Below are 24,371 nucleotides of genomic sequence, written 5' to 3' on the forward strand. Positions count from 1 at the left end.
ATGAGGCATGGTTCGCAAGCATCTACTGATTCATTAATCAAGTGATTTCAAAAGCCCATCAGCATGGATTTTCTTCATGCGCTTTACACCAATATGACCTAAACGGCAGTGCCACAAATAAGTTGCTGATGACCCACAAGTATAGGGGATCTATCATAGTCCTCTCGATAAGTAAGAGTGTCGAACCCAACGAGGAGCATAAGGAAATGATAAGCGGTTTTCAGCAAGGTATTCTCTGCAAATAATGAAATAAGTGGTAACAAATAGTTTTGTGATAAGGTAATTTGTAAAGAGCAACAAGTAAAAAAAGTAAATAAAGTGCAGCAAGGTGGCCCAATCCTTTTTGTAGCAAAGGACAAGCCTGGACAAACTCTTATATAAGGAAAAGCGCTCCCGAGGACACATGGGAATATCGTCAAGCTAGTTTTCATCACGTTCATATGATTCGCGTTCGGTACTTTGATAATTTGACATGTGGGTGGACCAGTGCTTGGGTGATGTTCTTACTTGAAAAAGCATCCCACTTATGATTAACCTCTATTGCAAGCATCCGCAACTACAACAAAAGTATTAAGGTAAACCTAACCATAGCATGAAACATATGGATCCAATCAGCCCCTTATGAAGCAACACATAAACTAGGGTTTAAGCTTCTGTCACTCTAGCAACCCATCATCTAATTATTACTTCCCAATGCCTTCCTCTAGGCCCAAATAATGGTGAAGTGTTATGTAGTCGACGTTCACATAACACCACTAGAGGCTAGACAACATACATCTCATCAAAATATCGAACGAATACCAAATTCACATGACTACTAATAGCAAGACTTCTCCCTTGTCCTCAGGAACAAACATAACTACTCACAAAGCATATTCATGTTCATAATCAGAGGGGTAATAATATGCATAAAGGATCTGAACATATGATCTCCCACCAATTAAACCAACTAACATCAACTACAAAGAGTAATTAACACTACTAGCAACCTACTAGCACCAATCCCGGACTTGGAGACAAGAATTGGATACAAGAGATGAACTAGGGTTTTGAGATGAGATGGTGCTGATGAAGATGTTGATGGAGATTGCCCTCTCCCGATGAGAGGAGCATTGGTGATGACGATGGTGATGATTTCCCCCTCCGGGAGGGAAGTTTCCCCAGCAGAACAGCTCTGCCTGAGCCCTAGATTGGTTCCGCCAAGGTTCCGCCTCGTGGCGGCGGAGTTTCGTCCCGAAAGGTTGCTTCTAGTTTTTTTCTCAACGAAAGACTTCATATAGCAGAAGATGGTCATCAGAGAGCCACCAGGGGGCCCACGAGGTAGGGGGCGCGCCCTGGGGGGGGCCACCCTCGTGGACAGGGTGTGGGCCCCCTGGTCTTCATCTTTGGCGATGATTTTTCATTATTTATTATAAGGTATTCCGTGGAGTTTCAGGACTTTTGGAGTTGTGCAGAATAGGTCTCTAATATTTCTCCTTTTCCAGCCCAGAATTCCAGCTGCCGGCATTCTCCCTCCTTATGTAAACCTTGTAAAATAAGAGAGAATTGCCATAAGTATTGTGACAAAATGTGAAGTAACAGCCCATAATGCAATAAATATCGATATAAAAGCATGATGCAAAATGGACGTATCAACTCCCCCAAGCTTAGACCTCGCTTGTCCTCAAGCGAATGCCGATAACAATAAATATGTCCCCATGTTTAGAGGTAGAGGCGTCGACAAAAATAAAATACGGACATGAAGGCATCATGATTATTCTCATAACAGCACCATATATAGATATTGTCATATGATTACTTATGTTCAAGTGATGATCTATTAACAATGCAAAAGTATGAATCATAAACCTTATTGAGAACCAACAAACTATAACCTCAGTCATTAAAGCAATTGCAATTTATCATAACATCAGAAAGAGTCTATGTCAGAGCTAAAAAGCAAGTCCACATACTCAACTATCATCTAGCCCTTCATAATTGCTAACACTCATGCAATACTTGTGGTTAGGAGTTTTAATCGGACACAGAGAAATATAGGGGCTTATAGTTTCGCCCCACAACCTTTTACCTCGAGGGTAATGTCAACAATAATAACTCATGCCCCCCTACATCCAATTAGATATATATATATATATATATATATATATATATACAGCCCGTCTATTCTGATAATATTATCAGAATAACTATTCTGATAACACTTACGCACTGCATGCTCAATGCGAGGGCACTGAACTTTCTTTAGCTAGAGCACTGCATTACATAGACTAGTGAACTTCGTGTCGTAAAAAACTGTACGCAGTGTTTTCTTGGTACTGTTTTTGCTCTAGTTTTTCAACCGTTTATCGGAACAAGGCATATGATATACCGTTGGAAAGCTATGGATTAGACGCAACTTCTCCATGTTGAACACTTTTCGAGATTCCTCTCGGTTTAAGAGCAATTTCAAAAATGGTGCGGCGGATGATGAGTGGCAGCGATCGTATTTTCGTGATTTTTTACAACCGCTGATCGGAATAAAGCAAATGATACGCCGTTGGAAAGATATCGTCGAGGCGCATCTTTTTCATAACTATTATTTTCTCTAATTTGTTAAGGTTTAAGAGCAGTTTCAAATTTACTAAATCGCGGAATTCTGTTTTTTTGAATTTTTTTCAATTTTTCGGTACTGTTTTTGCTCTAGTTTTTGAACCGTTTGTCGAAACGAGGCGTGTAATACGTCGCTGGAAAGATATGGACAAGGCGCAACTTTCATATGTAGAAATGGTTTTGAGATTCCTTACAGTTTTAAGTTAATTTTGAAAATCGTGCGGCGGACAACGAGAGGCAGCGGCCGTTTTTCGCGAAATTTTTACAAACCAGTTGTTGAAATGATTCAAATGATATGCCGTTGGAAAGATATCACCGAGGCGCAACTTTTTCATATAGAACACTCTCTCTAATTCCTTATGGTTTAAGAGGAGTTTTAAAAATACGAAAACGCGGACACTCTGTTTTTCGCGACACTAATATTGACGAGTGAACCGCATCGGACAGAAAAACACACTGCTTCGGACAGGAAACCACACCCCATCAGATGGGCAAGTGAACTGCTTGATTTCTTCTATTTACACGTAAATTTTCTCATGCAAGGAAGTGGACGGGACTTCACATCGGGCGTAAGTGAACCCCAAAAATATGAAGAAGTGAACCGCATTACTTTATTTGTTGTTTCGGTAACACTTTTTCTTTGCAATTACAAGATGAACAACATCAGATACCCGACCGCACTACTTCAGTTGGAAAACCGCACTGCATCAAATGCTCACTTAGAAGATGAACAACATCAGACACATGACCACGCTGCTTCAGTTAGAAAACCGCACAGCATCAAATGGTCAAGTGAACGGCATTACTTTTTTTGTCGTTTCTCTACAATTTTTCATTTAACACATGTTTGCACTTTGTTTCCTTCTTTCTTTTTTCTGTTTGGAGTTTTGGGTTTCCACATTGGCGAGCTGTACACGTGCGAAGAAGTGAACCGCATGGTCGAGGGAAATGAGACGCAACACAATTCGAAATGAACTTCTTTGGTAAACAATTTTCAAACGAGTCCATATAACTTTTATACATAAAATCATCAAACACGGAAAACACCATTTTTGCACTGCATGTCCACATGGTCGAAACCGCATGCTCATGCCTGAACATCACCATGTTTCGCTGCAATCAAATGAGTCCCTATAATCTTTATACAAAAAAATCCACACCACACTGCAAGCATCGGACTAAGTATAAAGTGGTGAGGATGATGGGGGAGGACGAGTATAATTTCACAACACTACACTGCAAGCAAAAAATCAGTGGACCGCACCAGAACATCATCTGCACTGGAACCGCATGGCAGATGCTCATCCAAAATCTGCAACAAAAAAGAACTTTTCTCAAACATGATGCTGGCGTTGTGGAATGCTTTTGTGAGCTGTCAAACTGCATCAGGAGCACCGCACTGATCGCCAGGAGCACAATACACTTTTTTTTCTCTTTTTTGATGTTTTTCCTCTCCTGCAAAAAGTTGGCAAACTGAACCGAAGAATATGAATAGTAAACTGTTGTGGGTTTGATTTTCCCTATCAAAAATAAAAAAAGTGAACTATAGCAGCAACAAAAATGGAGTGAGGTTTGGGCCTTTTCTCAGATAACATAATGCACTGCATTGGGGCTTGTCGTGGACCGCACATCGCCTCCCTGATGGGCTGCATCCCGCGCTGGACGATGAAGAATTTTTTGCTGGTCGGAGTCTTTTTACTGGTGAAGAGCAGCTCGTGGTGGTCGAACCAGGCAAACCACACTGCAGATGGGCAAACGAACTACATGCCCGCTCTCTCCGAGCTGCAAGCCGCACACACCGCACCACACCACCAATCGAACTGCATCGGGAGCCTCGACCGCCTTCAAGGCAGCTCACATGGGGGGAGGGGATGCAGGAGAGCAAGTCGGAGGGGAGGGGAGGCAGGGGAACTTGTTGGAGGGGATCCAGTAGAGGAAGACAATCGGCGACCCGAGCTCCCTGCATTGTGTGATGGCGATGCCATCCAGCAGCGACCAGGCTGGAGCGGATCCCGGAGGTGACGGCGTGCGGGAAGGCGGCGGCGCGAGGGTAGGAGGCGGCGGCACTGGGGAGTGGCCGGTGCGACGGCAGGGGTGGCCGGAAGGAGAAGGTGGAAGCAGCAGAAGGGGAATCGCGGTGGGGATCTGGGGGTGGCTGTGGTTTTCTTTGGAAGGGGAGGATTTGGATGGGATCTGGCCATGCTGGAGAGTGGGAGGGGCGTGGCGGCGCGGTTGGTAGTTGGTCGGGGTGGCGCCGCGACCATGGATCTGGGACGGGAGGTGGTTGTGCGGTGGGGAAGGATATGGGGCAGCAAGGAGCTGGGGTGGCGTAGCGGCCGGGGAAGGTGGCGCGGCGGCTTGGCGGATGCACTACGCCGGAGAAGGTGGGGAGGGTGTGGCGGCAGCTCGGGTGGGGCATCACGCCGGAGAAGGTGGGAGGGTGGGTCGGGGGCTCGGGTGTGCTGGGTGCACGCCGGAAGAAGGTGGGGGGGGGGGGGCGGCTCGTGTGTGGAGGGTGAGGAGGTTGGGCACGAGCGTGGGGAGGAAGTGGGGTAGTGGTGGTGTTATCAGAATAACAGATTTTGTTAGCAGAATAAGGGTCTTAAGGGTGTTATTAGAATAGACACACCCTATATATATATATATATATATATATATATATATCAGGTTCTTTCCAACATGCTGGGCTTGCCAAAGGATAAAATGAAAAAGGGAGAGGTGAAGATCACCATGACACTTGCATAAGGTAGAAGATAATAATAAAAGATAGGCCCTTCGCAGAGGGAAGCATAGGTTGCCATGCGCTTTTATGGTTGGATGCACAAAATCTTAATGCGAAAGAACGTCACTTTATATTGCCCCTTGTGATATGAACCTTTCTTATGCAGTCTGTCGCTTTTATTACTTCCACATCACAAGATCGTATAAAGCTTATTTATCCCACACTAATCATACATGTTTAGAGCAATTTTTATTGCTTTGCACCGATGACAACTTACTTGAAGGATCTTATTCAATCCATAGGTACATATGGTGGACTCTCATGGCAAAACTGGTTTAAGGGTATTTGGAAGAACAAGTAGTATCTCTACTTGGTGCTGAGAATTTGGCTAGCATGAGGGGGAAAGGCAAGCTCAACATGTTGGATGATCCATGACAACATACTTTATCTCAGATATAAGAAAACATAACCCATTACGTTGTCTTCCTTGTCCAACATCAACTCTTTAGCATGTCATATTTTGATGAGTGCTCCCAATCATAAAAGATGTCAATAATAGTATATTTATATGTGAAACCTCTCTTTCCTTATTACTTCCTATTAATTGCAACGATGACCAAAGCTATGTCTGCCAACTCCCAACAACTTTTAATCGTCACACTCTTTTTATGTGAAGTCATTACTATCAATAAGATCAATACGAACTTTTGTTTCTTCTTATTCTCTTTCTCTTTTCTTTTATTCACCCAAGATCATAGCAAGAAAATCAAGCCTTTGACTCAACACTAATCTTTATTATATAGCTCATGGACTCGATTACATAGAGACATCATAAGGCAAAACTCAAAACTAGATCATGCCATAAACTTTATTCTACTAGATCAAAATACTACTAATAGGATCGAACTGAGGAAAACGGTAAATATAGGAGTTGTGATTGTGATATGATACCGGGGCACCTCCCCCAAGCTTGGCTGTTGCCAAGGGGAGTGCCCATACCCATGTTATTATATCTCCTTGGTTGGTGAAGAAGGTGGAGGTGTTATTGATGATGCGGGCCTGTCATCCATCTTCCAAGGCATAGGTTCACCATCATAGAAGGATGATCGAGTCTCCGGAATCCTCGAATCTGCAGCCAAACTCATTCTTTTGAATCTATATTCATACTCACAGTTTTGGTTTTGCAGGTCATAGATTTGGGCTTGAAGGTGCTTGATCTTCTCATGTAGCTTGAAGATGGCCTCCTCGGTGTTCTTGGCATCCGGCTTGTAGTTGTTAGTGAACTCCGCAAGCATCGTGTGGCTAGCGTTGATTCCACGCTCCACCATCCCATGGCACTTGAAAACTTGTTGCTCCATTGCTTTGAGCCTCGTCTCCACGCTTCCGTTTCCCTTTGGTCCCTCAGCATCGCGGATGTGCAGCAACCCATCACACATCTCAATGGTTTGAGGGTGTCGCAGCACCTCTGCGAGGTAAGGGTTGATGACCTTCTCGAAGAACTTGTCCTTGGAAGCACTTGGGACGTCATGATAATCTAGATCAGTGAGAAAAACAGCTCGAAACAAGAACAGAAAATATTTGCGTGATACGGGAGTCAAAACCTTCGGGAGAATATATAGTGAATTTTTACCGACCAAAATACGTATCGTCCAAGAAAACGGAGTCCGGAAGGCAAACGAGGTGCTGATACGTCCATTTTGCATCATGCTTTTATATCAATATTTATTGCATTATGGGCTGTTATTTCACCTTATGTCACAATACTTATGGCTATTCTCTCTTATTTTACAAGGTTTACATAAGGAGGGAGAATGCCGGCAGCTGGAATTCTGGGCTGGAAAAGGCGCAAATATTAGAGACCTATTCTGCACAACTCCAAATGTCCTGAAACTCCATGGAACATCTTAAAACAAATAAAGAAAAATCCTTGCCAAAGATGAAGGCCAGGGGGCCCACACCCTTCTCACGAGGGTAGGGGCGCCCCCCTAGGGCGCGCCCCCTACCTCGTGCCCCCCTGGTGGCTCTCCGACGCCCATCTTCTCCTATATGAGGTCTTTCAGTGAGAAAAAAATAAGAAGGAACTTTTCGGGACGAGACTCCGCCGCCACGAGGCGGAACCTTGGCGGATCCAATCTAGAGCTCCGGCAGAGCTGTTCTGCCGGGGAAACTTCCCTCCGGGACGGGGAAATCATCACCATCGTCATCACCAACACTCCTCTCATCAGGAGAGGGCAATATCCATCAACATCTTCACCAGCACCATCTCATCTCCAAACCCTAGTTCATCTCTTGTATCCAATTCTTGTCTCAAAGTCCAGGATTGGTGCTAGTAGGTTGCTAGTAGTGTTGATTACTCCTTGTAGTTGATGCTAGTTGGTTTAGTTGGTGGAAGATCATATGTTCAGATCCTATATGCATATTATTACCCCTCTGATTATGAACATGAATATGCTTTGTGAGTAATTACGTTCGTTCCTGAGGACAAGGGAGAAGTCTTGCTATGAGTAGTCATGTGAATTTGGTATTCGTTTGATATTTTGATAAGATGTATGTTGTCTAGCCTCTAGTGGTGTTATGTGAACGTCGACTACATAACACTTCACCATTATTTGGGCCTAGAGGAAGGCATTGGGAAGTAATAAGTAGATGATGGGTTGCTAGAGTGACAGAAGCTTAAACCCTAGTTTATGCGTTGCTTCGTAAGGGGCTGATTTGGATCCATATGTTTCATGCTATGGTTAGGTTTACCTTAATACTTTTGTTGTAGTTGCGGATGCTTGCAATAGAGGTTAATCATAAGTGGGATGCTTGTTCAAGTAAGAACAGCACCCAAGCACCGATCCACCCACATATCAAATTATCAAAGTATCGAGCGCGAATCATATGAACGCGATGAAAACTAGCTTGACGATATTCCCATGTGTCTTCGGGAGCACTTTTCCTATTATAAGAGTTTGTTCTGGCTTGTCCTTTGCTACAAAAGGATTGTGCCACCTTTCTGCACTTTATTTACTTTTGTTACTTGTTGCTCGTTACAACCTATCTTATCACAAAACTATCTGTTACCACTTATTTCAGTACTTGCAGAGAATACCTTGCTAAAAACCGCTTATCATTTCCTTCTGCTCCTCGTTGGGTTCGACACTCTTACTTATCAAAAGGACTATGATAGATCCCCTATACTTGTGGGTCATCAAGACTCTTTTCTGGCGCCGTTGCCGGGGAGTGTAGCGCCTTTGGTAGGTGGAATTTGGTAAGGAAAAATTTATATAGTGTGCTGAAATTGCTGTCACTTGTTACTATGGAAAGTAATTCTCTGAGGGGCTTGTTCGGGGTATCTTCACCCCGTCCAGTAGAGCAAAGAGTTGCTCCTCAACCTACTGAACCTATTGAAAATGAAACTCCTTTTGAATTTCCTTTGGGTATGATGGAAAGACTGCTAGCTAACCCTTTTACAGGAGATGGAACAAAGCATCCTGATGAGCACTTAATATATGTGGATGAAGTTTGTGGATTATTTAAGCTTGCAGGTATACTCGATGATGTTGCTAAGAAGAAGGTCTTTCCTTTATCTTTGAAGGGAGACGCATTGATATGGTATAGGCTATGTGATGATATGAGATCATGGGACTATAAAAGACTGAAGTTGGAATTTCATCAGAAGTATTACCCTATGCATCTTGTTCATCGTGATCGCAATTATATATATAATTTCTGGCCTCGCGAAGGAGAAAGCATCGCTCAAGCTTGGGGGAGGCTTAAGTCAATGTTATATTCATGCCCCAATCATGAGCTCTCGAGAGAAATAATTATGCAAAGTTTTTATGCTCGGCTTTCTGATAACAATCGCACCATGCTCGATACTTCTTGTGCTGGCTCTTTTATGATGAAGACTATTGAATTCAGATGGAACTTATTGGATAGAATTAAACGCAACTCTGAATATTGGGATCTCGACGAAGGTAAGGAGTCAGGTATGACACCTAAGTTTGATTGTGTTAAATCTTTTATGGATACTGATATTTTCCGTAAGTTTAGCACTAAATATGGACTTGACTCTGAGATAGTAGCTTCTTTCTGTGAATCTTTTGCTACTTATGTTGACCTCCCTAAGGAGAAGTGGTTTAAATATCATCCTCCCATAGAAGTAAAAGTATCTGCACCTATTAAAGTTGAAGAAAAGACTGTCACTTATAATGATCCTATTGTTCCTACTTCTTATATTGAGAAACCACCTTTCCTTGTTAGAAAAAAGGATCATGCTAAAGCTTCAACTGATGTTCGTAAAAGCAATATTAGAACTTATACACCTCCTGAGAAAGTTAAAGTGGAACCTAATATTGCTATTGTTAAAGATCTCTTGTCTGATAATATTGATGGGCATGTTATTCAGTTCGATGGTGAAACTGCTAGAATTGCTAAACCTTGTGATAAGGATAAACATAGACCTGTGGTAGGCGTGCCTGTTATTTCTGTTAAAATAGGAGATCATTGTTATCATGGCTTATGTGATATGGGTGCTAGTGCTAGTGTTATACCTCATGACTTATACAAAGAAATTATGCATGATATTGCACCTGTTGAGTTAGAAGATATTGATGTCACAATTAAACTTGCCAATAGAGATACTATTTCACCAATTGGAATTGTTAGATATGTTGAAGTCTTGTGTGGGAAAACTAAATATCCTGCTAATTTTCTTGTTCATACTTCTCCGCAAGATAGCTTTTGTCCCATTATATTTGGTAGACCCTTCTTAAATACTGTCAATGCTACCATAGATTGCACAAAGAATGTTGTTACTATTGGCTTGGATGATATGGTTCATGAGTTTAATTTCTCTAAATTTAGTAAACAACATCACGAGGAAGAATTATCTAGTAAGGATGAAATTATTGGTCTTGCTTCTATTGCCGTACCTCCTAGTGATCCTTTAGAACACTATTTGCTAGACCATGAAAATGATATGTTCACGAATGAAAGAAGGGAAATAGATGAAGTATTCTTTTAAAAGGAACCTATTCTGCAACACAATTTGCCTGTTGAAATTTTAGGGGATCCTCCTCCACCCAAGGGTGATCCCGTGTTTGAGCTTAAACCTTTGCCTGATAATCTTAAATATGCTTATCTTGATGAAAAGAAGATATATCTTGTTATTATTAGTGCTAACCTTTCAGAGCATGAAGAAGAAACATTATTGAAAACTCTGAAGAAGCACCGTGCTGCTATTGGATATACTCTTGATGATCTTAAGGGCATTAGTCCCACTCTATGTCAACATAACATAAATTTGGAAGCAGATGCCAAACCAGTTCATGATCCTCAACGACGTCTGAATCCTAAGATGAAAGAAGTGGTAAGAAAAGAAATACTAAAGCTTCTGGAGGCAGGTATAATCTATCCCGTTGCTGATAGTGAGTGGGTAAGTCCTGTCCATTGTGTCCCTAAGAAGGGAGGTATAACTGTTGTTCCTAATGATAAAGATGAATTGATTCCAAGAAGAATTATCACAGGTTATAGGATGGTAATTGATTTCCGCAAATTAAATAAAGCTACTAAGAAAGATCATTACCCCTTTCAAAGATGCATGATGGCAAATTAAATATAAGCAAACATACACACTATTGCTTTCTAGATGGTTATTCTGGTTTCTCTCAAATACCTGTGTCGGCTAGAGATCAATCAAAGACTACTTTTACATGCCCTTTTGGTATTTTCGCTTATAGACGTATGCCTTTTGGTTTATGTAATGCACCTGCTACCTTTGAAAGATGCATGATGGCTATATTCTCTGGCTTTTGTGAAAAGATTTGTGAGGTTTTCATGGACGACTTTTCCGTCTATGGTTCCTCTTTTGATGATTGCTTGAGAAATCTTGATCGAGTTTTGAAGAGATGTGAAGAAACTAATCTTGTCTTGAATTGGGAAAAGTGCCACTTTATGGTTAATGAAGGTATTGTCTTGGGGCACAAAGTTTCTGAAAGAGGTATTGAAGTTGATAAAGCCAAGGTTGATGCTATTGAAAAGATGCCATGTCCCAAGGACATCAAAGGTATAAGAAGTTTCCTTGGTCACACCGGATTTTACAGGAGGTTCATTAAGGACTTCTCAAAAATTTCTCAGCCTTTGACTAATTTATTGCAAAAAGATATACCATTTGTCTTTAATGATGATTGTGTAGAAGCATTTGAAATACTTAAGAAATCATTAGTCACTGCACCTGTTGTTCAGCCACCTGATTGGAACCTACCCTTTGAAATTATGTGCGATGCTAGTGATTATGCTGTAGGTGCTGTTCTAGGGCAAATAGTTGATAAGAAATTAAATGTTATTCATTATGCTAGTAAGACTCTAGACAATGCTCAAAGAAATTATGCTACTACTGAAAAGGAGCTTTTAGCAGTTGTATTTGCTTGTGATAAGTTCAGATCTTATATTGTTGATTCTAAAGTAACTATTCAAACTGATCATGCAGCTATTAAATATCTTATGGAAAAGAAAGATGCTAAACCTAGACTTATTAGATGGGTTCTCTTGCTACAAGAATTTGATTTGCATATTGTTGATAGAAAGGGAGCTGAGAACCCCGTTGTAGATAACTTGTCTAGGTTAGAAAATATTCTTGATGACCCACTACCTATTAATGATAGCTTTCCTGATGAACAATTAAATGTTATAAGCACTTCTCATAGTACTCCATGGTATGCTGATTATGCTAATTATATTGTTGCTAAGTTTATACCACCTAGCTTCACATACCAGCAAAAGAAAAAGTTTTTCTATGATTTAAGACATTACTTTTGGGATGACCCACATCTTTATAAAGAAGGAGTAGATGGTGTTATTAGACGTTGTGTACCTGAGCATGAACAGGAATAGATCCTATGCAAGTGCCATTTCGAGTCTTATGGAAGACACCACGCTGGAGATAGAACTACACATAAGGTGTTGCAATCTGGTTTTTATTGGCCTACTCTCTTCAAGGATGCCCGTAAGTTTGTCTTGTCTTGTGATGAATGTCAAAGAATTGGTAATATTAGTAGACGTCAATAAATGCCTATGAATTATTCTCTTGTTATTGAACCGTTTGATGTTTGGGGCTTTGATTATATGGGACCTTTTCCTGCCTCTAATGGATATACACATATTTTAGTTGTTGTTGATTACGTTACTAAGTGGGTAGAAGCTATTCCAACTAGTAGTGATGATCATAAAACTTCTATTAAAATGCTTAAAGAAGTTATTTTCCCGAGGTTTGGAGTCCCTAGATATTTAATGACTGATGGTGGTTCACACTTTATTCATGGTGCTTTCCGTAAAATGCTTGCTAAATATGATGTTAATCATAGAATTGCATCTCCTTATCACCCACAGTCTAGTGGTCAAGTAGAGTTGAGCAATAGAGAGCTCAAATTAATTTTGCAAAAGACTGTTAATAGGTCTAGAAAGAATTGGTCTAAGAAACTAGATGATGAATTATGGGCTTATAGAACTTCATACAAAAATCCTATGGGTATGTCTCCGTGTAAAATGGTTTATGGAAAAGCATGTCACTTACCTCTCGAACTAAAACATAAGGCATATTGGGCTATTAAAGAGCATAACTATGATTTTAAACTTGCCGGTGAGAAGAGGTTATTTGATATCAGCTCACTTGATGAATGGAGAACCCAAGCTTATGAAAATGCCAAGTTGTTTAAAGAAAAAGTTAAAAGATGGCATGACAAAAGGATACAAAGGCGTGAGTTTAATGTAGGTGATTATGTATTGCTATACAACTCTTGTTTAAGATTTTTTGCAGGAAAACTTCTCTCTAGATGGGAAGGCCCCTATGTTATCGAGGAGATCTATCGTTCCGGTGCCATAAAAATCAACAACTTCGAAGGCACAAATCCGAAGGTGGTAAACGGTCAAAGAATTAAACATTATATCTCAGGTAATCCCATAAATGTTGAAACCAATATTATTGAAACCGTAACCCCGGAGGAATACATAAGGGACACTTTCCGGAACGTTTCAGACTCCGAAAAGGAATAGGTATGTGGTACGGTAAGTAAACCGACTCCAAAACAATTTTTAAGGCAATATTTCTCCGTTTTGGAATATTTAGAAAAATATAAAAATAAGTAGCAGTCCAGGAAGGACACGAGGGCCCCACGAGGGTGGTGGGCGCGCCCCCTACCACGTGAGCACCTCGTGTGCCTTCCGGACTCCGTTTTCTTGCACGTTACGTATTTTGGTCGGTAAAAATTCATTATATATTCTCCCGAAGGTTTTGACTCCCGTATCACGCAAATTTCATCTGTTTTTGTTTTCGAGCTGTTGCTGCTGCAGATTACAAGAAGATGTCTTCTCAAGAGTCAATCGGGGAGAGCCGGGTATCTAATCCGGCACCGGAACCAAGGGCAAACAGCGACGCTGACCACTTTGGGCCAGCAATGGAGGAAGAGATGGAGGCTGACTTGATGAGAGTAGATGCCATGGAGGATGAAGAAGTCACCTCTCGCCTCCGAGCTGGGTTCACAATGGGGGAACTACAGAGCTCAGCTATTCCAAACTCGGTTATCCCTTCTAATGTTAGATTTCTTACCTATGAAAATATGAAGAGGAGTGTCACTTGTTCTCCTGCAGCTATGCAACACCCTTGGGTGCAAGGAGCTTTAGATGTCACAGGGAAGCTTCGTAAGGACATAATGGACCTCAAACATCAAGTCAATAAGCTCGAGGAGGAGAACCGCATCCTGAGGGGAATCATCGCCAAGAATATTACACCGACAACAAAGAAGGAGACATAATCACATGGCTATGGGCACTCCCCTTGGCAACTACCAAGCTTGGGGGAGGTGCCCCGGTATCGTATCACAATCACAACTCCTATCTTTACCGTTTTTCTTAGTTCAATCCTATTAGTAGTATCTTGATCTAGTAGAATAAAGTTTATGGCATGATCTAGTTTTAAGTTTGCTTTATGATCTCTCTATGTAATCGTGTCTGTGAGTGTAACATCCCAAATTTTCAATTTGGAATGTTATACATTAGATCATCGATGCATATCATATTTCTTTTGCATTCTGGTTGATCCTAGAAATTCTACGCAACTCAATGACCCACGGAGAGAGTTGGGGATTTCGTTATTTTCATATTTGAGTTCTCTCAAATTTTGAGAATAGGATCTTTTGATTTTATTTATTTTATCATCAATTATTTCTATTACAAAAATATGATAGAGGGAATAAAATGACTTTCCAAAAATAAAGAAATATTGAGGATTTAATAATAAAATCAAATAAGATTTTATTTCATAGTTTTTCGGTGTTTTATTTGATTTAGGAAAAAAATGTGTGTTTTTCAAAATTGCATTTAGGTCCCAAATAAATGTTCACCCTGTGAGGCTTGATTTTAGAAGCCCGTGAAAATTTATTTCGGAAATTTTGGAGTACGTTTAGTATTTCTTTTTTTCCTTTTTCCGAGCGGAATATATAAAAAAACGCGCCGCGCGCCGACTGGGCCAAGGCCCAGCCAACGGCCCACCCCGCCGCCTGCGTCTCCCTCCAGGAGACCAGAGCCGCGCCGCCGCCTGAGTCCGGCTCGGGGCCGCCGCCGTGCCCCCTCCCCCAAGGCAGCACCCCCTCCCTCTCTTAAATACCGAGCCGCCCCGCCGCCCCTCACCTCACTCGCTCCGCCCCGCCAAGCCGCAGCCGCCCCGCCGCCTGCGCTGCCGCCGCACGCCGCCGCCGCTGCCGCTGCTGCGCCGCCCCGCATAGCCGCCGCCGCCGGAGTACCTCGCCGGAGGTATAGCCGCCGCCGTTCGCCGTTCGTTTTTTTTAAAAGAGAAAAAAACGCCTCGGGTTTTTTTTCGAAACCCTAGATCGGTTTATTTTCTCTGGTTTTTAATTAGTGAACGTTCACCGATCCATTCGTTTTAGCGAACATATTCACCAGTTAGTTTATGTTAACGAGCGTCCGCTCGATTAACTGTTCGTCAGTTTTCTTTTTCTCGGATTAAATCCGCGATTTATCTGATCGCGATTCCTGATCCGATTTTCGTTTTAGTTTATCTTTTCGCTCGTTTATCGGAATTAGGCAATTCAAGCGCCTAGAGTTTCGTCTCGAAACCCTCTATCCATTTAACCAACTTAAACAAGATTTTGATACTATAAAATTTGCTCTAGATCCAGATTACTAGAACGAAGTTGTTTTCTTTCGCCGTTTGACTTTCGTTGCTTTGTTTGATTTGATTCTTTTTGCCAACCGGAGTTCTTAAGTTGAACCTTCTGGTTATATCTGTTATTTGAGTTTTACCTGTGCATTAGATGAGTACTTATTGCTTGCTCGTTTGTTTATTTGTGATAGAGTATCCGGAGTGCGCCGCTTGTTACTTCGAATCGCTAGGTTTCTCGGATCATCAGCAATGCAAGTAACACTTTGATCATACCTTTTTCTACTACCCAGTTTTATTGCATTAGATCAATCCTCACACATTTCATGATTAGGATCTAATTAAATTGTGGGATGGGAAGTAGTTGAGGTAGTACCTATTACCTGTTTATTATCAAACCTTTGGGAGTTACTTCCGCATTTGCTTATTATGCCATGCTATGCTAGAAGACGTGGATTGGGTGAGTGATATCCATGACAGATGTGAGTTTTGTTAATTAATGGTTTATCTAAGGTGGCAATCTAAACACACGTCTGGGTGGATTGAGGCACCTGGGTATTCCAGGACTTGCCTGTTTTCTTTTGGACCGCCACCCAGGCTCAAAGGGATCATAAGACTATTCATACTAGAAACTTCCGTGTGCAGCCACAAGCTATTATGGGCTCTAGCATAGTTGACTAAGTTGTGCGAACTCTTACAGTGGTAGACTAGCAGATGTAGGGGATGTAGGTGGTACGGTCTACCCGATCGTAAGGTGCTAGCGCTTCTGAAAGACTATGTCTCGATCATCCGTCTTCTCAAACACCATGTAGTGCGAGAAACCAAACGGAGGCGATCGAGTCTTGTGGGGAAAAGTGCGCAAACCTCTGCAGAGTGTAAAACACTAATCATGATTAGCCGTGTCCCCGGTTATGGACATCTTGAGTATCTAGTACCTAGATTATCATGTGAATCTCAACATGTTACTCTAAATTAATTTTGTTGGGTTGTGTTTAATGTTGATGCTTAATTGGGATTGAGAATGCTGTCAACCATTCTCAATGTTTAACAACTACCATGATAGTTAAATAAATTTTATTCCTTTGTAGTAGGGAAAAATTGGCTTTGCGCAAAAACTGTAACCATAGAGCTTTCCACCAGCGAAATATGCATATAGTATAGCTGTTTCATTCCATTACTCTCTATGTGTTACCTTGCCAGCATATTCCATGTGCTGACCCGTTTTCGGGCTGCAACATTAATGTTGCAGACTTTTTAGACGACGATTAAGGAGTTTTTAGGTCGTGGTCCTATACTCAGTGATGCCGTTGGAGTTGATGGACTCACTTATCTTCCAAGCCTTCCGCTGTTATCGTTATTAGATGGCCTTAAGCCATATTTATTGTAATAAGCTTTCTTATGAGACACTCGATGTAATAAGTGTGTGATTGCTACTCTGCTATAAATCCTCCGAGTACTGTGTGGTGTCAGCATTACTGATCCAGGGATGACACTGGAGCATAGAGATCAGACTGTTTGAGGTCTGGTCGCTACAGAGATGGTATCAGAGCACATGCTGACTGTAGGACACGACCACTAAGCTAAAAGACCTAGATCACTATTCACTCTCTTCTTCTCTGACTCCTCATCTTTTCTACTCTTTAGGATGGCGGATGCAAGGAACAAGTTCACACAACCGGATGAAGATACACCCTTTGGACGTCACTTGAAGGAAGTCACTAGATACCTGAACATAGGAGTACCAAGCTTCACGGGAACCTACAATGCCACTTTACCTGAAGAAGAGCGCTGGATGATTCAAGTTCAAGTTCCAGGAAGGACGTTCATGCCAGTCACTGAGCCCATCGAATTTTCTTTTGATGCACCAACTTGGAGTCTAGGAAAAAGCATGGCACCTCACATCACCATGGGACGCATTGGAGAAGTCTACGGCCAGGATCTCAAAGATACTGTCTACCAGATTTGTTGGCGCCGAGATGAGCACGGGGAGATGATCAACACTAGGAATGATAGATCAATCGCAACTTTTATCCAGGAGCTAAACCAGCACATTCGACGACAGGAGAACCAGATGTGCGCCGACATGATAGATCTGAAGAAGGCTAAGAGAAGAATCAAGGGACTGGAGGAAGAACTCAAGGCTACACATGAAGATTATGAAGAAGAAATTGAAGTATTGGTGGAGAAGAATGACGACCTGATCAAGAAGATTGGAATATTTATGGGAGGCCCTACGCCAGTAGATGAAGACGAAGAACCCCAGGAAATTAGCCCAGAAGACTACATCCTCATCGACGGCACCGACTCGGAAGCAGATAGTAGCGATGATGACTATATTAATGAAGCTGGAGCAGATATCATGGAGTCTGCAACCGAAGAATATTTCTAGTAGACCACCTCATTAGTAGTAGTAGTCCACCATGTAAATATAGTAGTCTGAGCACTTTTGCGATAGTTAGATCGATTGTATGCCTTTGTTTGATTGATTGAAGTGAATTGTTTGCTTTTGCCTCATGTGCATATGGGTAGTGTTTTCTCTTTAGACCCCCTCTATTCTTATATCTCATCTTTTCTAAACCCACAGATGCCTCTGAGACGTGACCCCGGATTTGCCTTCCCACCGGAGCTCACCCAGTTGATCCAGCAGCAGAACACTTTGATGAAGTTGCTAGTCCAGAATCAGAATCAGGGGAACAATATCAACAACCCACCACCACCACCACCTGTTGACCACTTAGCCCGTTTTCTTAGGCTGAATCCGCCGGTGTTTTCCAGTAGCACCGAGCCGATAGTAGCAGATGATTGGCTCCGCAAGACAGCTAGGGAGTTGACCACAGCAGGATGCACAGATACGGAGAAGGTGAAGTTTGCCGCACATCAGTTAGAAGGACCAGCGGCATCATGGTGGGAGAATTTCACAGCCACCTTCCCAGTCGACACTGTCACATGGGACCAGTTTCAGCAGGCTTTCCGTACTGCCCATGTTTCAGCAGGAGCTATGGCCATGAAGAAGCGTGAGTTTCGTAACTTGCACCAAGGAGGACGGACAGTTGGCCAGTATGTGGAGGAATTTTGTAAGTTAGCACGTTATGCCCCAGATGACGTCGCTATGGATGCAGCTAAGCAGGAGAAGTTTCTGGAAGGACTGAATGATGAGTTGAGCATGCAGTTGATGGTAGCCACCTTCAACAACTACCAGGAGTTAGTAGATCGTGCTCTTATGATTGAAGGGAAGCAGCAGAAAATTGAGAATCGCAAGAGGAAATATGGACAAGGAAAGTACAATTCAGGAGCTCAACAGAAGCCACGTTTTACCCCTAGACCTGGAGGACATTTTCAGCATACTCATGGAGGAGGTAGCTCGCACAATCACAATGGCACCAAGAATGGTAATGGCAATGGAGGAAGCAACGGCTAGAACCGCACCAACCCCTCAACCCCAGCCAAGAAGGACTTGAACCAAGTCACTTGCTATAAGTGTTCGAAGACCGGACACTATGCCAATGAATGTCCTGAAGGCCAAAATGGCAATGGAAGTTCTGGGAGGAAGCCGAACCCTTTCAACAGGGGACAGGTGAACCACGTTAGCGTGGAGGAGGTTGAAGCTCAGCCCGATGCAGTAATAGGTAAGTTTTTGGTTAAGTCATTTACTGCACTCGTTCTTTTTGATACTGGTGCATCGCATTCATACTTCTCAAGGGGATTTGTGGATAAGTACAACCTATCAACCCAAGCCCTTAGGTCACCCATGTTAGTAACCTCGCCTGGAGTAGAGTATGTGGCTAGTCTATGGTGTGATCGGTTACCATTAAGGATTGGTAACTATGTTTTTCCCTCAGACCTAATAGTATTGGAATCTCAAGGATTGGATGTGATATTAGGCATGGATTGGTTATCAAAGTATGAAGGGAATATTGAATGTGCTAGTAAGTCAATTTTGCTTACCACCCCAGAAGGGAGAAGGATCAAGTATGTATCCCGGCATGTGCCAAAGAGGACCCAAGTAAATTGCCTAACAGGAGTTGTGCAGGAGGGAGTATCAGTGGTAAGAGATTTCCCTGATGTATTTCCAGAAGAGTTGCCAGGCATGCCACCGAATAGAGATATCAAGTTTTTGATTGAGCTATTGCCAGGCACAGGGCCAATATCAAAGAGACCATATAGGATGCCAGCAAAGGATTTGGTGGAAATTAAGAAGCAGATTAAGAAGTTACTGGGTAAGGGATATATTCGCCCAAGTTCTTCACCTTGGGGATCGCCAGTACTTCTAGTGGAGAAGAAGGATGGATCGTTAAGGATGGTTGTTGATTATCGAGGATTGAATGAAGTAACGATCAAGAACAAGTACCCACTACCAATGATCAACGATCTGTTTGATCGATTGCAAGGAGCTAAGGTATTTTCCAAGATCGATCTGCGATCAGGATACCACCAGTTGAAGATTCGAGAACAGGATATTCCGAAGACAGCTTTTACTACCAGATATGGGCTATATGAGTACACCGTTATGTCATTTGGTCTGACTAACGCACCTGCCTATTTTATGAACATGATGAACAAAGTGTTTATGGAGTTTTTGGATAAGTTCGTCGTAGTGTTCATTGATGATATCCTGGTTTACTCGAAGAATGAAGAGGAGCATAAGGAGCATTTGCGTTTGGTACTTGGAAAACTCAGAGAACATCAATTATATGCTAAGTTCAACAAATGTGAGTTTTGGTTGAAGGAAGTAGGATTCCTCGGACATGTTATATCTGGTGAAGGTACAATAGTAGATCCCACTAAAGTTGAAACCGTGACCAAGTGGGAAGCCCCAACAACAGTTGGAGAGATCCGGAGTTTTCTTGGACTCGCAGGATACTATCGGAGATTTATTGAGAATTTCTCAAAAATTGCGAAGCCTATGACAGAGTTATTAAAGAAGGATACCAAGTTCATATGGACAGAAGAGTGTGAGGCTAGTTTCCAGGAGTTGGAGAAACGTTTGGTTACCTCACCAGTGTTGATTTTGCCAGATCAAACCAAGGACTATGAGGTGTATTGCGACGCTTCACGCCGAGGACTTGGAGCAGTACTTATGCAGCAAGGGAGAGTTGTTTCATATGCCTCAAGACAACTGAAACCTCATGAGTTGAATTATGCCATGCATGATTTGGAGTTAGCATCCGTAGTGCATGCGTTGAAAACATGGAGACATTTTCTCATTGGAAATCATTGTGAGGTGTACACGGATCATAAGAGTTTGAAGTACATTTTCACACAGAAGGAGTTAAATCTCAGACAAAGGAGATGGTTGGAGATTATCAACGATTATGATATGAAATTGCATTATCACCCCGGAAAGGCTAATGTAGTAGCTGACGCATTAAGCCGCAAGAGCCATGTCAATACGTTAATGACAGGAGAAATACCCAAGGAGTTAGCAGAAAATCTTCGTGAACTATGTTTGGAAATAGTTCCAAGAGGCTATGTAGCAGCATTGGAGATTCAGTCAACTTTGATGGATAGAATCAGAGAAGCTCAGAAAGCTGACAGAGAGATTGCCGCTATAAAGGAGAAACTGAGCAAAGGAAAAGCTAAAGGATTTCGTGAGGATGAACACGACACCCTATGGTTTGAAGACCGTGTTTACGTGCCCAATGACCCGGAGATCAGGAAGTTGATACTGCAAGAGGCACACGACTCACCGTATTCGATTCACCCAAGAAACACCAAGATGTATTTGGATTTGAAGGATATTTTCTGGTGGACCGGAATGAAGAAGGATATAGCGGAGTATGTAGCAGTTTGTGATGTATGTCAGAGAGTAAAGGTAGAGTATCAGAAGCCAGCAGGATTGTTACAACCATTGCCAATACCCGAATGGAACTGGGATAGGCTAGGCATGGATTTTATCATGGGATTGCCCAGGACTCGTTCAGGCTATGACTCAATTTGGGTTGTAGTTGATCGATTGATGAAAGTAGCTCATTTCATCCCAGTAAAGACCACTTACACCAGTGCTAAGTTGGCAAAGATATACATGACCAGGATCATTTGTCTGCATGGAGTTCCAAGGAGTATCGTATCAGATAGAGGAACCCAGTTTACCTCAAAGTTCTGGAAGCAGTTGCACGAAACTTTGGGTACCAGGCTAGAATTCAGTACAGCTTTTCATCCACAGACAGATGGACAGACCGAGAGAGTCAATCAGATTTTGGAGGATATGCTGAGAGCTTGTGCGCTAGATTATGGATCTAGTTGGGACGACAATTTGCCATATGCAGAGTTCTCCTACAACAACAGTTACCAAACTAGTTTAAAGATGGCCCCTTTCGAAGCCTTGTACGGAAGGAGGTGCAGGACACCGTTGTCATGGGACGAAGTTGGAGACTATTAGTTGTTTGGACCTGACTTGATTAAAGAGTCTGAACGGAAGGTGAAGTTGATTCGCGATAGGCTCAAGGTAGCCCAGTCTAGACAGAAAAGTTATGCAGATTCTAAATGCAAGGAGACAGTTTACGAAGTTGGAGATAGAGCTTATCTTCGAGTATCTCCACTTCGAGGAACAAAGCGTTTTGGAATTAAAGGGAAGTTAGCGCCACGATTTGTAGGACCATATCGAGTTTTGGAGCGTATGGGAGAAGTGGCCTACAAGTTGGAATTGCCCGAAGGATTGTCAGGAGTTCATGATGTGTTCCACGTTTCTCAGCTGAAGAAGTGTCACACGGAGATGGCTGACATACCATTAAGAGATACAGTGCCTTTGGAAACTATTTAGTTGGATAACGATTTGACCTATGAGGAGAAACCAGTCAAGATTCTCGAGTTTGCCAACCGAGTTACTCGCAGCAAGGTTATCAAGTTTTGCAAAGTTCAGTAGAGCCACCACACGGAGGATGAAGCCACCTCGGATTGAGAGGAAGATTTGTTCAAAGACCAACCTCACCTATTTTCTAGCCAACCCGAATCTCAAGGGCGAGATTCATCTTAAGGGGGGTAGGTTTGTAACATCCCAAATTTTCAATTTGGAATGTTATACATTAGATCATCGTTGCATATCATATTTCTTTTGCATTCTGGTTGATCCTAGAAATTCTACGCAACTCAATGACCCACGGAGAGAGTTGCGGATTTCGTTATTTTCATATTTGAGTTCTCTCAAATTTTGAGAATAGGATCTTTTGATTTTATTTATTTTATCATCAATTTTTTCTATTAAAAAAATATGAGAGAGGGAATAAAATGACTTTCCCAAAATAAAGAAATATTGAGGATTTAATAATAAAATCAAATAAGATTTTATTTCGTAATTTTTCGGTGTTTTATTTGATTTAGGAAAAAAATGTGCGTTTTTCAAAATTGCATTTAGGTCTCAAATAAATGTTCACCCTGTGAGGCTTGATTTTAGAAGCCCGTGAAAATTTATTTCGGAAATTTTGGAGTCCGTTTAGTATTTCTTTTTTTCCTTTTTCCGAGCGGAATATATAAAAAAACGCGCCGCGCGCCGACTGGGCCAAGGCCCAGCCGACGGCCCACCCCGCCGCCTGCGTCTCCCTCCAGGAGACCGGAGCCGCGCCGCCGCCCGAGTCCGTCTCAGGGCCGCCGCCGTGCCCCCTCCCCCAAGGCAGCACCCCCTCCCTCTCTTAAATACCGAGCCGCCCCGCCGCCCCTCACCTCACCCCGTCCCGCCCCGCCAAGCCGCAGCCGCCCCGCCGCCTGCGCTGCTGCCGCTGCCGCCCCGCCGCCCCGCATAGCCGCCCCCCCGCCGCCGCCGGAGTACCTCGCCGGAGGTATAGCCGCCAGCGTTCGCCGTTCGTTTTTTTTTAAAGAGAAAAAAACCGCCTTGGTTTTTTTTTCGAAACCCTAGATCGGTTTATTTTCTCTGGTTTTTAATTAGTGAACGTTCACCGATCCATTCGTTTTAGCGAACGTGTTCACCGGTTAGTTTCTGTTAATGAACGTCCGTTCGATTAACTGTTCGTCAGTTTTCTTTTTCTCAGATTAAATCCGCGGTTTATCTGATCGTGATTCCTGATCCGATTTTCATTTTAGTTTATCTTTTCGCTCGTTTATCAGAATCAGGCGATTCAAGCGCCTAGAGTTTCGTCTCGAAACCCTCTATCCGTTTAACCAACTTAAACAAGATTTTTCTACTATAAAATTTGCCCTAGATCCATATTACTAGAATGAAGTTGTTTTCTTTCGCCGTTTGACTTTCGTTGCTTTGTTTGATTTGATTCTTTTTTCTAACCGGAGTTCTTAAGTTAAACCTTCTGGTTATATCTCTTATTTGAGTTTTACCTATGCATTAGATGAGTACTTATTGCTTGCTCGTTTGTTTGTTTGCGATAGAGTATCTGGAGTGCGTCGCTTGTTACTTCGAATCGCTAGGTTTCCCGGATCATCAGCAAGGCAAGTAACACTTTGATCATACCTTTTTCTACTACCCAGTTTTATTGCATTAGATCAATCCTCACACATTGCATGATTAGGATCTAATTAAATTATGGGATGGGAAGTAGTTGAGGTAGTACCTATTACCTGTTTATTATCAAACCTTTGGGAGTTACTTCCGTGTTTGCTTATTATGCCATGCTATGCTAGTAGACGTGGATTGGGTGAGTGATATCCATGACAGGTGTGAGTTTTGTTAATTAATGGTTTATCTAAGGTGGCAACCTAAACACACATCTGGGTGGATTGAGGCACCTGGGTATTCCAGGACTTGCCTGTTTTCTTTTGGACCGCCACCCAGGCTCAAAGGGATCATAAGACTATTCATACTAGAAACTTCCGTGTGCAGCCACAAGCTATTATGAGCTCTAGCATAGTTGACTAAGTTGTGCGAACTCTTACAGTGGTAGACTAGCAGATGTAGGGGATGTAGGTGGTACGGTCTACCCGATCGTAAGGTGCTAG

The sequence above is a fragment of the Triticum urartu genome, chromosome 2, assembly GCF_003073215.2.
Source record: "Triticum urartu cultivar G1812 chromosome 2, Tu2.1, whole genome shotgun sequence".
Lineage (NCBI taxonomy): Eukaryota > Viridiplantae > Streptophyta > Magnoliopsida > Poales > Poaceae > Triticum > Triticum urartu.